Genomic DNA, 10,789 nt, shown 5'->3' on the forward strand with positions numbered 1-10,789 from the left:
AAGTCTTTACTGCGAAAATTAATATTCAGCGAAAGTATTTTACAGTAGTTGCCAGTGGATCAGTGCAGAAGAGAAAACTGAACTGAAAACTAGCAACCTAATGGTCAAACTTGCTATGCTGTGAGATGGTAAATATTTGCCATTGTTATTAGATTTCCATGATGTTTTTACCATATCACAAACATAGTTTAATTGGCTGTTGCCATGACAATTACAATTATTACCACCTTGTTACACATCTCATGGAAGTCAATCCATTGACCCTGCATACATGTACCAAGTAATAAAGAAAATTTGGGTTCACGATTAGATTACTTTAATGGTCACCAGAACAGTTACAAAACTCAGTCAAAAGTTGTAATATTATGCCAAGCATTCGTACTGATCATAGCATGATTCTTATGACCTTTGAAATTCCTGATTGTGGAAGAGGTCCCGAATTTTGGAAGTTTAATAATAGCCTTTTAAACGATGAAATTTATGTCGCGCAAATTGAGTTACAATGCCCAACAACATTCGAGTATTTATAATTCAAAACAAGACATGAAATGTCACAGTCCCCGTTATTTGATTATAAAGTAGTACAAGGAACATCTGCAAACAGGTGAATGAATATGTACTCTATGTGGGTACAACTCATCATAAAGTGATTTCCCATAATCTAGTTTTGTACTGACAACTAAAAACTTCCACTGACCCATGTTCAGAATCTCAGAGTACACAAGTGCAACAAAACTATTTGTCATACATGTATACTTGCTCAAGAAACTGCATTCATAAATCTGAGTGAACCTTGATGTACATGACTTCTTTGTTAATCAGGTCTTAGTATATTACCAGGACCTGGGTTTGTTTCAACATCACCACTGGGCATCAGAATCATTCTCATGTTGTCAAATACAATTTTTTATTAATACAGTAAGGTTTATTATTTAAAATGTATTCATTGTACATAGAACAACATCTGTTAATTTAAACAATTGTAAAAGCTATGTTTTCAGAGCAAGTACATGTAATAATTAAGGAAGCCAGTAAAGGTTGGTCTGCTCATAACCTTCAATGGAGAAGTAACAATAATTGTTTGAAGTCTTTTTAGTGCAGTGATATTATTACATTTCATCATTATTAATGGGTATAAAATACTGTAAACCATTTAATTTTCACTTCTAGATATATTCAGGATTCTATGAAATTTCAATAAAGTCCCTGACACTCCATGTTGTAGGAACCCAGAAAAAATTGCCTTGCAAAATTGAAGCAGTTCACAGCACCACTGTAAAAAAAAAAAAGTTTAAAATGAGTATTGTTAAAGATATACACATGTGGGTTCATAAGACATACCGGTATGTACCAATCTGAGCGGTTCTAAAGATTAGTATCACAAGATTTTACTCTCCGTGATTCAATATCAGCCCTATGTATAACGCTGTGTTGATCAGGCGAACTAATTGACAATGGCCCTACAGGTATCGCTATGCAATCACAGTAGTTTTGTATTCTTCTTGCATTTCGACCATGGAAAAATATTTGTTTTTGAGAGTGGCCGAATTATTAGAAGAAAAACAGAAACTATTTTTTTTTAGTATAAATTCTAGTAACTGAAATGCAGGATTGGTAAAGAACAAGACAATAAGCAAGATTGATAAACCTTCAGCGAGCACTCCTGAAATTTCAGATCATTGGTACCATGTTTTTGGATACATTCAATAAAATTGGGTTATTTATTTGATGTAACGAAACATGCATTCACAGCAGACGGAAATTCGTTTGAGATGTTACTGGATTTTTGTATTCAGTTTTCCATTTCAACCACCATCATCACTTAGTAAGCTGAGATCATGCATAAATGCACAGTGTAGTGCCACCAGAAAACCAATTGCTTGAGAATATTTTGCACCATTACACCATTTCAAATATTATATTAATTCACAGACAACAAAATAAAGATTTTCAATAACATATAAGTTTTCCCACAGTTTATGATTGTATGGCAATTACATGGCTTCACCAGTTTTACTCTGGAAGAAGTTGGAAACAGATAACAGGAAGGGGCTACATGGCTACATCTTTTTTTTTTGAATTTGAATCAAGCATGATTTTTAAATTTTTTTTTTTTACAAATGTCTATTTCAGGGCAACAGAAACAAAAACAATAAATGTGTAGGTAGGCATTTTAACAATTGCACTATTAATATTGGATGAAAACGTCATTACTGATATAAATCATAATTCTGTTCAAATTAAAAATAAGATCACATTTAATTTAGTCAGTTTTCATAATTAAATACATAATAACATGTACTTATAAATTTGAATAAGGTTCAACGGCTTTTTCATTTAGTGCCAGTTTATACACCATAAAACTTCTGGTTTAGGTGTCACACTCAAAGAGTGAAAGGCCTTTGGTTTGGCATCGCGAAATGTTGGAATTGAATCCCCCCAAAAATTCAGTAAAGTTTACGAAAAGTAAAGTATTTTCTAAAAGAAGTTTCGAATAAATACAAACACGAATACATTGCTTAGTTGTTAGTACCGGTAGCAAATGATCACGGTAGCACAATCTGGTCATTCTGTGTTTCGCAAGTGAATAACTTACTTGTTTTCGAAGTATTGCAATTGTTTATTATTATTCAGTAATGATTATAATACGCACAAAAAAATAATTCGTTGAATTTTTATGAATTGGAAGTAATATTCAACTTAGTTTCATCGTAAACGAATGATTTCGGTCGAATGTAAATGCGATGCGATATCCGCCATGTTATTTCAGTACACGTGGTCATTTAAATATGTTAATGTCGGCTCAGTGACCTCGTGGTGAACGCAACAGGGGATTCACCGATGTTTAGCAAGATCTTTATGCTTTGATTTTGACGGGGAAAACGGCATGATTTTTTTTAAATCAAAAAATTAGTTGTTTTCAAAAAAATAAACTGAGCATTCAAAGAATAATTTAACATTGTTCACAGAAATAACAGCCCATTGTCGAAACGAAGCTTACCCATTCACGCTATTCACAATAAACATGATACTCTTGAATAGGTGTCAATGACTACGGTAAAATATAAATTAGACTCTTTTAGGCATCAGGAGTGAATGAAATATCCAAAACATTAAAAAAAAAAACTGCCGAAAAAACGGGCGATTTCACGGTCCGTTCACAGACTGTGGTCCGTTGCAGACTGCTCGACCGACCGTCCATACACGTGTTGCCACTGTACATCCGCCATGTTGAATCGCACAAGATCGCCAAAATCTTCATTGCAACTAACAGTTCAATGCTCACAACATAAAAAATACGAATATAATCATAGGCAACCTGCTATTATATAATGAATAAATTGATCGACACAGGGAAATTCTCCCCCCCCCCCCGAGTTGTGAATATTTCGGAAATCGCTACACAAGCAAAAGACCGGAAAACGATTTACCGGTACTTGAAAACTATGTCCTCGTGAATTAATCGTTCGTGTACAATAATTTGACAGGGTATACAATTCACAAACTAGTTTCGTAGATTAGAGACAATTGTTTGCTTTTTTTGGTTTTTCACAAGAATATAAAGCTGGCAATCATCATAATATTCACGTCCGTACGTCACGAAATGTACACCAATCGTACCCCAATAAACTGGAAAACTTACCTTTGCAAACACGTCTCTTATGCCGCCTTCTTGAAGTTCTTGAAATCAAATAAAGTTACTAGTTCTTCTAGTAACGAGTGAATGAGACCACTGAGCCAAACAGAATACATGTATAAACAGTACTATAATAAATTGCACGCAATGGAGAAATCACGTGCCATAATAACAGCAGCCTTACTCACAGATCTAATCTACTGTAAAATATTTTATTTCAGCTGGAATTATCATTCGCTGAAAAGACTTTTTCTGGGTGTTTTGTATTGAATTTATTTTCATTGATTTTTGACAAGTTGACTGTAAAATATAAGAAAAGGGTATATTCGCTGGATTTTATTTTAACTGAAACATTCCTTCAGCGAAAATAGCAAAAAAATGTTGCAAGCAAAAATAAAGTATTTTACAGTAATTAATTTATTCTGAGCATGCGCAGACGTTTTGTCAATGTTGCCGGGAGAGGCAATTTTTGATAAAATCGTGAAAAAGACCCACTTGGGATTTTCAGATCTGGAAAAAAAATTACGTGCATACTCGGAGGGGACATGTTCATCAACCTGCCAAGTTTCACTGATATCTGCTGTAGAATTTCTGAGAAAATGTTGGAGACGGAATTATGGACATAACCTGAATTAGTAGTCCCCTTTTCAGGCTGCGCCTGAACGGGGACTAATTAGAGAGAAAACCATTATTTATAGTAAAAACAAGCTAAGGAATCTGCGTAACAACGAGAACAACTGGAAAAATTACAACAACTGGAAGAGCGTATTGATGAAACCCTTGATCAAAACATTTTGCTGCAATATGAGCAAGTGAAAAATAAACTGGAAAAGTTGATTCCGCAACAAATACAGGGGTCTATTATTCGGGCACGGGTAAATTAATATCAATATGGAGAAAAGAGCAATAAATATTTCTTAAACCTAGAGAAAAATAATTATTAAAAGAAGTCTATTGACAAACTTAAGGATGGGGACACTGATATTATAGACTCTAAAGAAATATTGAACACTTTGCAAGATTTTTACGAGAATTTATATTCCAAACGAAAGTTGGAAATTAATGAGAATAGTTATAGGTTCATTGAAGCTGCCCATATTCCAAGCCTCAATCATGAGCAACCAAATATCTGCGAAGGAGAAATTACTAAAGACGAGTTATTTGAAGCTCTTAAGAGTAATCCTAAGAATAAAACCCCTGGCTGTGATGAAATTCCACCCGAATTCTATTTGCGATTTTGGAAAATAACAGTGATTGTCTTCTAGCATGCATAAATCATGCTTACAACAATGTCTCTCTCTCTGCAACACAAAGACAAGCAGTGATTACTTTATTGCCAAAGCCCGAAAAAGACCCACTTTATATACATAACTGGAGACCAATCTCACTACTAAATACAGATTATAAGCTTGCAAGCCGCTGTATAGCAGCAAGACTAAAAAAAGTATTACCTAGTCTTCACTATACTCTTATACCATTGAATAAATTCCATTACACTTCATTCATTTAATAATGATGGATGAGCCAGAGATGCGGCAGCTTTATTTACATTAAAATTATTACATGACACGTTATACCAGGGTGGGCTGTTACTTGTTGTGATCTCCCTGTTATACTATGTCCGCCACTCAGGAAAAACCAGAGATAAAAACCCTATACTTTATATTGCGGGAAATTCTCTGGAAACCTGTGTCCGAAAGCAATGCAGCACATAGTACAGGGACAGTGTCAAACTGCACTGTTATCACATAAGGGCAAAGCTAAATGAACTTTTAAAATTAATATTTGATGTAATTGAACTTGAACGTCTGTGAGCTGCTGAGTTGCTGACTAGACTGACTAACTTCCTACTGCTTCCCGCTATTCCCTATCTGATTGCCCCACCCATCTCATCAATTACTGTCACCGTAACATTGAAGACAGTATTTTCCCTCTATACTATCGAACCGAGGGAAAAGATATTTATTATCCACGAAGATCAGTCCGCCTTTATAAAAGGTAGACGTATTACAGATAATATTCGTCTAAATTGTGACATTATTGAATGGTGCAAAGAAACTGGTAACCAAGGTGCACTATTATTTCTAGACTATACTAAAGCATTTGAATCATTAGAATGGTCATTTATGTATAAAGCCTTAGACGCATTTACCGGTAATTTCGGGTCTTCATTAATAAACTGGGTACAAACATTCTATACAAACATTCAATGTTGCGTTTTGAACAAAAGTACCAGCACTGGGTGGTTTGAGATACACAGAGGGGTCAGACAAGGATGTCCTTTCTCCACTGCTCTATTTGTTGTTTCGATAGAACTAATTTTAATTCATATTAGAAATAATGAACGTATTAGGGGTATTACATTACCCTCTGGATACCAGCGAAAAATATCTGCTTATGCAGACGATACGACACTCATACTTAAAGACAGCTCATCTATTCAGATTTCTCTAAACATTTTATTTAGAGAAGACAGAACTAATTCTAGTAGGCGATCAGAATGGAAGGGTGCTTCCACGGGGCTTATCGCCGTCTTTGGGTCACATTAGGGTACTTGGGGTGTATGTAGGTCACGATAAAAACGAAAATTAAAAAAATTAAGGATAAACTTCAGATATGGAAATCGAGGCAAATGCTTTGGAGCCTCACAGTTAATTTACAATATGAATAGTATACTCGTACCAGTTAATGGTATTAAGAAAGCAGGTGCATATCTATTTAATTTTTTGTGGAAAGGGAAAAAACATTATATTAAGAACAATACCATGTTTGGCCACTTTTCTCAAGGTGGTGTTAACTGTTTAGATCTTGAACTAATGAATAAAGCATTAAAATTAACGTGGATAAACAGAATATTAGAATCACAGTCATCCTGGTCTAATTTTCCAAACCATTATTTTAATAAATTGGGAGGGCTGGCCTTGCTTATGAATTGTAATTATTCGATTGACTCGCTCTCAGTCAAGATACCTATTTTTTATTGTGAAATTCTTAGTCACTGGTCAGAGTTTCAAAAATCACGAAAGATTGCCCAATCTAAGCCAGGGATGCATATAATATGAACAATAAGTACATGTACGTACTTATTGATGGAAAATCGATATTTTAACGCAATTGGTTTGACCACGGGGTGAAGTACATAAGTGATTTGACTGATGGGAAAGGGGAGGTTTTATCATTCAATCAGTTTCAGACTAAATTCAATATCAAGATTTTATTAAATATTATGGTTTAACGTCCGCAATCCCTTCAAATTAAAACAAATTAAACAGATAAACGAAAAAATGCGCGGGTTTCAGTATAAAATTTTGCATTGAATTCTTGCGACAAATGTTTTTCTATACAAAAAATAAGAAAATTGACGATGACAGATGCAAAAACTATGACCTAAAAGAAGATTTGGAACACTTGCTGTGGGAATGTGAAGAAAGCCAGAAATTCTGGCAAAAATTTAAAATATTTCGGATAAATATATGTGCCGAAAATATCAATATTTGTAAAAAAGAGGTAATCTTTAATTTTGGTGGCAAAATAACTTTCAAGCCCTGTGGAAGCACTTAATTTTACTTGGGAAATACAAATTATATATTGCGAGGTTCAATAATTCTAAACCAAACATAAACTTATTCATTGAAAGAGTAAAACAAACCTTTAACCTAGAAAAATCGATCGCAGAACAATACAACAAACACGAAATATTTGTTAACAAATGGGAAAATATAATGAAATACCTAGAAAAATTATAATACTGTAAATATATACATATACATTGTTGTATAACATGAGCGACTTTGACCTTGTTTTTGTGTTTTTATTACGATCAACTGTTTTTGTTCATTTTTTTTTTAGTACTTGTATTAATAATAAAAAAAAAATTAATAAATATAAAAATAAAGAAAATAAATGAATTGAGTTAGTACTTTTCAAGAAGTTGAAAATAGCACTATTTTAACAAGTTATTCACTAAACAAGCAGCCTCTCGGCTGAGATAGCTCCACTGCACGGCAAATGTGATATCCCAGAGTTCAATGCGTTTTGTACCATCCAATATACACTTTATCTCCGCACGAGGGCGCAATTTCAAATTGAAAGAAAAACTAGCATACACGCTATTACCATTCTATGACCTCAATTGACCCACCAGCCTCATTCCCAACTTGATACTGGAATTCTCATTTTTTTGATGTATTTAAAGTTTTTTACCCGGATCGTTTTAACCATTTCAATAAATAGTTATGGACTATAATTGATTATGCGAAATTACTGCATTTTTGGTGGTTTTTGGCCTACTCCTCTCACTGTTGTGTTAGAATTACCGCGAGAGTGCCTCCTATGGATTTTCAACATGGCGGCTCACAAAGTTACGTTCGGTAAGTCCTTTTTTTTACGTTTTACACACAAAAAAAGCAATTTTTAGAAAATAACGTTCGGTTTCTTCAATTGTTGGCGCCTTTTTTGTTGCAAAAATGCTGGTCGTGAAAATGAAAAACGTAATTTTGTTGGGGATTTCGAGAGCTTTACAACGATATGTAGATCGACCATATACACGTTATGTCCCTCATAGGAGTAGTGAATAAAGTGTCATAATGTATTTTGTCATTAATTTGCATACCATATATTCACTATTGAGATAATATATACACTATTGAGATACTATGGGTATAGGGATAAAATGAACATTTTCCATGTATCTGTTTTTGATACCAATGCATTTCATTCGTTTCTCTCAATATTATTTTCTGACATATTATTCATAATAAATTATGTAATATTAAAGTGAGAATATACTAAATATAGTTAATAACAAATGATTTTCAAAAAAAATGTGCCACGCCCCCTCCACTTGCCCCATTTCTCCAGTAAACGTGACACGCATTGATGTGTTTGAAGTTGAAGAATTAATACCTAGAAAATAGTGTCATTACAAATTTGACAATTTAGGCTGACTTTAGAATAGTTTTACCAAGTGTAAATAATAATTTATTATTATGACAGATTTTTTATATTAAATATTGAGATTAGTTTAATAACAAATGATTTTCAAAGAAAATGTGCCAGGCCCCCTCCACATGCCCCATTTGTTACAGTCAAAGACTTCATAGAAAATAGTGTCATTACAAATTTGACAATTTAGGCTGACTTTGGAATAGTTTTACCAAGTGTAAATAATAATTTATTATTATGACAGATTTTTGATATTAAATATTGAGATTAGTAATGCATCTTGTGTTTTGTTTCAGATCTTTTGTGCTGAACTTACCATGGACAGTTTGCATGTGACGAGTGATACCTGGCTTGATTTTATATACAACATGGAGATGAGATGCACATAGTGTGCATTTGTATTCCTTGTGTGTGCCAAATAAAATTTCAGAATGTGATTCAGCAGAATCCAACAAATTCACTTCAATGTGTTCAGTGTATTTAATTTCAAATGCTAGTGAAGCTGCTTCAAGTTTCTTATCAAGTTTGTTAAGATCATCCTTTTTAGTAACTTGAAGTAACTTTGCTGAATGATTTGCTTCATTAATTTCAACCTTGGTATCAAATTGGTCGACCAGTTTTGTTTCATATTGCTTCACATCATGTTTTTGATCTTCAGATAACTTTGCAAACTTTTGTATAAATTCCAGTTGTTGGTCGATCTTTTGAGCCTCGTTGAAGAGCTTGTCAATTAGTTTACCCACGTTTCTCAATTTAGCATGAAGGTGATCCATAGTGTATTCATTTATGGGGTCATACTTTATAAGAGGATGATTACTCTGACCATTACTTTTTTCTTCTGCCCATGAATTCATATCCGCAAGAGTGATAGACATATTCCATTCATGATTTGGATTGTGACATTTATGAACTGTAGCCAAACATAAATTGCAGAAAAAACTGGTATTCTTTCTCTGCAAGACCAAACTTTTATACTTTTCATCTCGTTCCAGTTTTCTACAGTATTTCATCCCCTTTATACCATGTTGGGCAAATTTTTCAGTGCATGCCAGAACAGGAAGAATATCAACTTCTATCAGTGCATCACTCTCTGGGGCATTTATAATGGCAAATGGAATGCGGCTTGCATCAGAAGACTGGATTTGGATTTCTCCATACTTCATTACCATTATATTTTATCAGACGTATAGCACCACTGATGGCAAATACTTTGAAATTTTGGGACACTCCCTTGAAATCTTGGAAAGTGTGGCCACCCTCACCTACAACTATTTCTAACTTCTGTCTCTCATTTTCATCATCAAGGTCATAATCCAATTTCTTTTCAGTCAATATGTTGAGGACACTTCTCCAAACCAGGCCTTCAATATCATGAACAAACCAGCCCTTTTTATTTTGAGAGGCAGTTTCTGACACCATAGTGTGGAACAGTTTCAAATTATTTCACAAAGTGGTTAATTTGAGAATTCTTGAAACATTTACTTGTGTTCTCAGAGATTTCTCTAAACCATCATTGTCAGATTCAGATAGACCGCCCCCTAGATGGATAAATATGTGTTCTGCTTCAGAATCATTCCATAATTTAGTGTCATTTGTAGTCTGATCTAATTTCTGGGAAGATGGTGCTGCTAATAAAGCCAATTTAACAGAAGGAGGCAGAATATCTGATGTAATGGCTTCCTTGAAAAATGATACAGATAATACTAATTTGGCAAATGTTTTATCTTTATTTAATCGTAATTGCCAAAGGGCACTCTCATCAAATCCAGACAACTTTTCACCTACTGCCTGGTGCTGATTTAAGATTTTACTGATGTAGGCTCGACTCCCAGTGGCTTTCTTAGAAATTGCTGATCTTTTCGTGCTAAATAGAACTGCAAGAGACTTCCAAATATTTCTTTGAATCATCCCATTCGTGACCCTTTAAATTTTCCAGCAAATTTCTCACCACTTGTCTTACTTGAGATGGCCCTTTTTGAATGATCAAATCGGAAAGTTGCCCTATTTCATTAGGAACGAGCGATCTCGCCTTCATCAGTTTAAATCTGTGAAAAGCACGGCAGGCAATAGAGCTTGCCGTCATTCCCATAACGAACAAATCATTCGACGCGATAGCATAAAATCGCCTACAAACCATTCGAAGTGAGCACATCGTTTTAACTTTCTCGAACTGTGAACTATAGTCATCACTGTCATTAAAAAAGCAAC

This window comes from Saccoglossus kowalevskii, chromosome 13 (genome assembly GCF_978046115.1).
Source record: "Saccoglossus kowalevskii chromosome 13, keSacKowa6.1, whole genome shotgun sequence".
NCBI classification, from domain to species: Eukaryota; Metazoa; Hemichordata; class Enteropneusta; family Harrimaniidae; genus Saccoglossus; species Saccoglossus kowalevskii.